We start from the raw sequence: 7319 nt of genomic DNA, 5'->3' as shown, positions 1-7319 counted from the left end.
CCAGCATCGGCATTTCTAGTATCTCTGGCTTCTATAGGTGTTGAGTCTAGGTTTGTTCAACAATAGAGGCATCACATTACTCCAAAGCCCAATTGTCATTATTGCTGAATACACACACACACACTCTCTCTCTCTGAGACTAACCCTTCCAGAGCCTGGTTTAGGGAATGAGAGTGTCAGCACCTCCCATTGGCACCAACTCAGGGGGATAGAGCCTTCAATCTTCCTGATCTGTTTTTTTTATTAAGTGCTGGCAGAGCCGGGAGAATGAGAAACTTTTCCAACCAGTTCCTGATCGCCTGTTACTCGTTAAACAAATAGTTTAGTGAGACCGCAGTCCAGCGTGTGCAGCAGACATGCGAGGGAAACCAAACAAGAGACGTCTTAGTTCAAAAAACACAATTAGCTCATTCTGAGGCTTTTACATAGCAACTCAAAAAACTTAGGTTTTTTTTTTAAATTGTAAAATATCTTTTTTGTTTTGCTGTTAATCTAGTAATCTGGATATCTTCCTTTTGTTTGACTCATTCTCTTGCTCATGCATTTTCTTCCCGAAGAGATTGAACACAGACATGGCTCTCGCTGTCTCCTGTTTCTGACTTTTTTTATCTCTCTCAGTGGGAGCGAGAATAAGGAGCTGACAATTCAGAGGCAGCAACAAAACTCCGGTCCAGCTAACGAACTATCCTAACCCAGCAGAACTCGAACCGAGTGTTAGATATTGCGGGCTGTGATTCAGAGTCCCAAATGGCAGAATGGGGATTGAGTATCTCATAGAGTCACTGTGCCCTCTAGTGACTACTACGCTTTCACTGGATGGAGAAAGCAATTTTGACATCTGATTCCACACACTACTCCGCCAACAAAAATCCTGTACTCTGTCCTTTCTACACCTCCTCCACACGCAGGCAAAACTTATAACGGTTCCATCCAATCTTACCCCCACTGTCCGACAAGACAGTGAGGCTAGGGCGGGGACAAAAGATGTTGAATGCAACAGAATAGTAATTCGTGTCACTTATATTTTACAAACAAAAATGCCGTGAAAAGTGTTTAAGTCACCATACCCCGACGCCTAAATTAATAACAGAAATTCTATATATATATATATATAAAACAAGACAAACTCCATCTATGTTCTTACACCTCTTACTCATTGAGTTCCTGGTTATCTTCAGTCCTTTATTTTTTGTTGTGGTTGCTGTTCTATTGTGTATCACTGAATCCTTCAGCACAGAACGTAGCCATTCCGCCCATCTTGAATTCTACCGTCTTTCTACCCAATTAGCACCCCCACCCCCTTGCTCCTAAAGCCTTTAAGATAAAGTATTTCTCCAATTTTGAATCTGAAAGATGCTGCTGAATGAACTGGAACGTGGCTCAGAGCGAGGACATTATTTTAACCTTTCAAACCGTTTCTTTAAGATCGGTTTTAACACTACAATCGCTGGCTTTATAGTGGATGGCGAAAAAGCGACGTGAGCTGGTGAACATTTGACGGTATCTTTTCCCCATCGATGAAGTATTGTGACTTGATCTAACACGAACATTTTGTCTCAACATTTTGAAACCGTTTATCAGGGTGCAAGCTCAAAATTATGTTGTCATTGTATTTGTAACTGCGGGGGGAGAGAGGAGAGATAGTAAGAACTGCAGATGCTGGAGTCAGAGTCAATACAGTGCAGAACTGGAGGAACACAGCAGGTCAGGCAGCATCAGAGGAGCAGGAAAGTCGACGTTTCGGGTTTACGCCCAATTTCTAACACAATAGAGTCTTGTACCATTTTGCAGAGAGTCTCAACACCGCCTCACCTCCCCAAACACAATCAGACCTCAGTCTTCCTGCATATGTAGTCGGAGGCGCCACATGTGAATTTACTTTCCAGTTTGACTCGCTACGTTCGGGGACAATAGTTCGGGGACAGTAGGGAGCTCCTCTCCGGAACTGCACTGAAATTACTGTACTCCCAGTTAATGTATCGCTACATTTTTTGTTAATTCGCCATCTATCTCTCTCTCATCATTCTTTTCCCTTTTTCATTCATGATTTCTTCAACGGGCCAGTTTGTTTTTTGCTTTCAAGTCCTCACATCTTGTAGACTGTGAAATTTCCGTTCAGGATTTCACATTCTGTTCCTTCCCCTGCTCATCCCCACACTTTCCTCAAAAATAATAATGTATCTCCCACCTTTCTCAAATACATTTTACAAAATTACACCTCTATTTTCTTTTAATTCCTAGCCTCTCACATTTCCCAATGTCTTTTTTTTCCTATGGCACCCGCCCACACATCAATCTCTCGGCTCTCCAACATTTACCGGTACCCCTGTCAAAAATGTGTTCCTCAAGCATCTGTTCCTTTTACCGTTTCCTTTTCTCAAATCCTGTCCATTCATATTTCCTCAGTGAATTGGTCTGATCAATTTGCTAAATTTGTCACCTCAATTACCTTTATCAGTCTATTTTCCGGATTTAAACCTTAATTTGACATTTAACCAGCAAAAACAAAAAAAAAAATAATCTCCCCGCCAACTCTATTTTGGTTCTGTGTACAAAACTCACTCACAGTCAGCGAAAGCCCCGCACAATTTCTCAGTAATCGAGGGCACTTTGGTTCCAATGGAGGCGATTATTAGGCTCCCAACTTTGCCCAAACCTCTGTCGACAACAGCAATTGATTGTTTCGAATCAAAACAGAGTTCGACCCCATAACCCTCTCTCTCACGCACACACACCCCAAAACACAACTGATCGAATATGTATTTACTGTAGACAATTGACCCTTTCATGGGTTAGCTACACAGATCCTCCACTACGCACCTTCCAAACAAGAAACGTTTAAAATGGGACCAATTTGACATTTCATTCCTACATTTTCACTTCCCTCCCCCCAAACCCCGGCGCAGATGGGGGGGGGGGGGGGGGGGGCGGAGGGGGTGGAGGATTTGGAAGGCAGGGTCCCAGTCCCGCTATAGCGGATTGAAATTGCTCAGCTGCCTGCTAAAAATTCCGCTGTAGTCCCGGCGAGATTCATCAGAACAGAAATGGTGAGATGCAATAGCATAGCCTCTGTGTCGTGTGTATGTGTGCGTGTTTCTTTCATTGTCTAAACATGTAAAAGAGAAAAAAAAACACAATTGGTTTTCATATTATGGTTATTCAAGAGGAATCATTTTTCATTCAACCACAAAATTTTTCCCATATTCAGTGTAGCCTTTCTGTTTTCAATTTAAAACGAAACCGACATGGATTACATTACTAACAAATCATTCCAAAATCTTCTGCACACTACCACGAATTTATGTTTATACATACATATTTTTTAAACGAATCCTACCTTAAAAAGAGATCAGCTTCAGTTACTCGTTGTCAACTGATTGTATAAAAAGCAGTTAGCAAATCCTCATTAACTGCACGGGATGTTTCTCTCTCTCTCTCTTTTCTTTGCGTGGTAATATGCTGGAATGTGTTCACACAGCCGTGCAGAGGAGATGCATTTTATGTTGCTTTTGAAAAGAATTCGCCACAAGGAACCGTCAACGCTACAGCTATACTACTCTGCCTCCGAGCCGCACTTCAATACTCAGGACTAAAGAGAGACAGGGAGAGAGAGAGAGAGAGAGAGAGAGAGAGAGGGATGATGAGAGTAGATCCAAGAGAGGGAGGTCCACACACGTTCCCCTCCCACATAAACACACACACACACACACAAAGAGAGAGAGAGAGAGGGGCAGACAAACGGCGTTTAACGTCTAAAAGATGGGCTGGGTAATTTACACCAAGCCCGTGGTCAGAAGAACCTGCTATCTCGCTCTGCAGATACAGAAAGCGGTCTTGCTCTCTCTCTATGTATCTTTGTCAACGGTCTTAAATTGGGTTCAACAGTCTCAACCAATGAGACGCTGTGAAGTCTCCCCCCCCCCCTTCCTTTTTCTCTCTGTCTACCCCAGGGAGTTTGCATTCAGAAACATTTAGGAGGAAGAGCCTGGTAAATTCACACACACACACACACACACACAGAGAGAACTGCACAGGAGATAGGAAGTGAAAGTCTTCGGGACAAGAGATGGGGGTTATTAAACAAGAGGAAAGCGACAAGTTCTGCTTGGGAAAATTTACACACCGCTGCCGACTCACGTTAAGCCTAAAAAAAACAGCTTTAGCGAAAGCCTATTTGACCCAGCATCGACACAAGTTCCTGACTCACCCTCTCCCAGTTCCAGCCTAGAGCCGCTGAGTTGTATTTCACACAGCTGGGAAGGGAGAGCACTCAATGGTCACAGCTCAACGTAGGAAACTGTTTTGTCAGAACTTTAATGACAAGCTTGAATTTTTTTTTAAATCGCGTATTTATATTGTCGTACCGAAGTATGCTTCCAAGTTGTGAAGCCTTCATGGGGGTAAGGCTATTCGCCGTGCGGAATTTCCCGATGCCAATTTGGAATGGTTTTCACCACCCTCCCCCTCCCCACACGCACACAAAAACCTGGGCACGGATCCAGATAGGATTTTTTTTGTCAACTATAAGTGAATCCACATTTGTTTCCAAACGGAAGAATCCTGCTATTTTTGGTGAGCTTTGGGATTTGCTCCTCTTCCCTGGAATTCAATCATCAACTTTCCAGTTTACCAAGGCCTCCGCTCCATGTTCCCAATCTTTGATTCATCGCCCATAGGATGAGAGTTCACGTCCAAAAAATGGCCCTTAGAGAATTTGAATTCCTTCTTCTGGGCATGTTCCTTGTTTTGTCACTTACTGTAACTGTCTGAAAACGAAGGCCAATTTTCTACAGAGATAGCAAGAACTGCAGATGCTGGAGGCAGGGGATAACACAGTGTGGAGCTGGATGAACACAGCAGGCCAGGCAGCATCAGAGGGGCAGGAAAGCTGATGTTTCGGATCGGGACCCTTCTTCAGAAAGCTTCTTCTCATTTCTGAAGAAGGGTCCCGATCCGAAATGTCAACTTTCCTGCTCCTCTGATGCTGCGTGGCCTGCTGTGTTCCTCCAGCCCCACACTGTGTTATCCCCAATTTTCTACAGGTTACCCCTAACCATACTCAGCTCTGCACCTCTCCCCATTCTGGGATTTTTAGACTGCCCACCATCCAGAACAGCAGAAAATTCCTCCAAAATAACCAATGGAAGACTAAAGTCACAATCTTCAAACTCTCTCCACTAGTAGCATGGTTTTACCAAAACAAAAAAAAATCAGTTGTGTTAATTTTTATGAGGACCTTGGAGGGTTTCTCCCCTCAACCACTCGTGAATTTTCTCACACTATTTTCCCAAACTTCTAACTGCCCAAAGTTTCGAGGAAGGGTCATTTGACCCACAACATTATCTCTCAAATTCTCTCCATAGATGCAGCCAGACCGGCTGAGCTTTTCCAGCAATTTCTGTTTTTGCATCTTCCGAAATTCACCTTAATACCTTTGCATGGTGCTCCCATGGCTCATCGTATTCTCCCATGCACCAAATGCAGAAAGAATTGCCCACTCTGAGCACGTCCAGGGGATTCCATTTAAAACAGCTTTAAAGCCTAACTCTTTTCTCCCTGATTCATCTGTTCAGAGATGTTCTTACATGCCTCTGGAGTAGTTGGGATTTGAAACTGGGTCTCTTGACCCAGAGGCAGGGATACTGCACTACCCTGCACAGTTCCTGTCAATTACTTCTCCCCCACCCCCCCCCCCAATGATATATTGCGCAGAGACAAATTGAGGGAAAAGTGGAAACTTGTTATTGTTGTGAGGGAAAAGTGGAGTTGAGGATGATCAGATCAGCCATGATCTCAATGAATGGCAAAACAGACTCAGGAGGCTGAATAGCCCACTTCTTATGGCACATCATTTTGCGAATAGGGACACAGATGTGCTGGTGGATGGGGAGGGTGCATGCATTCAAGGTAGTGGGAGGGGGCCGATTGTACTAGTGAGTGACCTCCTCCTGCTCCTGATTCATATGCTCAGTCTTTTTTTACCCATTCCCATGTCCTCCTGGCTGGTTCCCAAACTTCCACACTCCACAAACTTCAGCTCATCCAAATTTCTGCTGCCTCACATCTTCATTCTGATCAGCTCTCATTCCCCGATCATGCCTCAGTGGCTCCAGGCTCAACAATGGTTTGATTCTAAAATGCTCATTTTTGCTCTCGAGGCACACCTCGGCCTTACCCCTTCCCTATTTCTGTAACCTCCTCCTACCTCACAACGTTTTGGGGTGACTGCATTCCTCTAACTCTGGCCCCTTGAGAATGCCAGATTTTAACTGCTTCATGCCTGGTGCCCATATCATCCACTGCCAAGCTCCGAAACTGTGGAGATCCCACCCCAAACTTCCCCCACCTCCCACCTCTCTCCTCCTTTAAAATGTTTCTTCAATACTAACCCTGTGACCAATCTTTCTGTTACCGACCTTAATGTGCAGCAAAATATCTTTTGTAATGGTCATCAGGAATGCTTTGAGACAATTTACCACACGTGAGCTGTATTAAAAATGAAAATTGTGTTGCATCAGTAAAAGTGATCTTTACAGTGTTGGACTGAGATTAAATTCCCATCTGGTTCCTATATGTTCTTTAGGGAAGGATAGCTACTGTCCTTGCCTGGTCTGGCCTACATGTGACTCCAAACAGTAGGTAAGAAAAGATTTGTAAAACTGGTGAATGAGACATTCTGGTCCAATTTGTCCTGCTTACTTCAAAGGGATCTCCAGTACGAATACTGCACTCAGCTCTAAGTCTTACTTTTTTTTTCAAACTGATGTTTTTTTTTCCCTCTGGGCAGTCCAGCACAAACGTTTTTGATTCTGCCCTCTGCTATGCCCTAGTCAACTTCCAGTTGTTTTGTTACTTTCCCAAGAACAATTTATAGCTAACAATAAACACTAGCTTTGAATTGAATTGAATCATTTATTGTCACATGTATTCAATGTAAAGATACAGTGGAAAGTGAGTACCTTCGCTGTACATACATGGCACCATTCACATTAACTTACAATAGGATAATAAAAAAAAGATAACTTGAGAGTCCAACTTTGCTTTCCACTTCCACAGTCCCGGTCTGGTCTTCCCAGCCCTCACCATGCCTCCGCCAGTGCCCCACTCTCCCCGCCGCTGCCTCACCGGGCCCCCCTCTCACTGCCGCTGCCTCACCGGGCCCGGCTCTAACTTTCACTGTCACACCGTCCCCCCTCTCACCGCCGCTGCCTCACCGGGCGCCACTCTCACTGTCACTGCCTTACCGTCCCCGCTCTCACCATCACTGCCTCACCACCCCACTCTCACCGTCACTGCCTCACCGCCCCACTCTCACTGTC

The 7319-nt window shown here is 44.4% G+C and overlaps 1 protein-coding gene across 1 annotated transcript in view; it reads right to left on the bottom strand.

The window, feature by feature from the left end:
• The window catches only part of LOC109935108 (cadherin-11-like), a 555370-nt gene extending 551494 nt beyond the window's left edge, over positions 1-3876 (bottom strand). The window contains exon 1 of the mRNA XM_048605952.1: positions 3338-3876. The gene's annotated coding sequence lies outside the window, so the exon portion shown is untranslated. The remainder of the gene's footprint in view (positions 1-3337) is intronic.
• Positions 3877-7319: the final 3443 nt, after the last annotated feature.

This window comes from Rhincodon typus, chromosome 15 (genome assembly GCF_021869965.1).
Source record: "Rhincodon typus isolate 14 chromosome 15, sRhiTyp1.1, whole genome shotgun sequence".
In the NCBI taxonomy this organism is placed as follows: domain Eukaryota; kingdom Metazoa; phylum Chordata; class Chondrichthyes; order Orectolobiformes; family Rhincodontidae; genus Rhincodon; species Rhincodon typus.
Note: the sequence above shows the minus strand (reverse complement) of the source record. Positions and strands in the feature narration are given on the sequence as shown.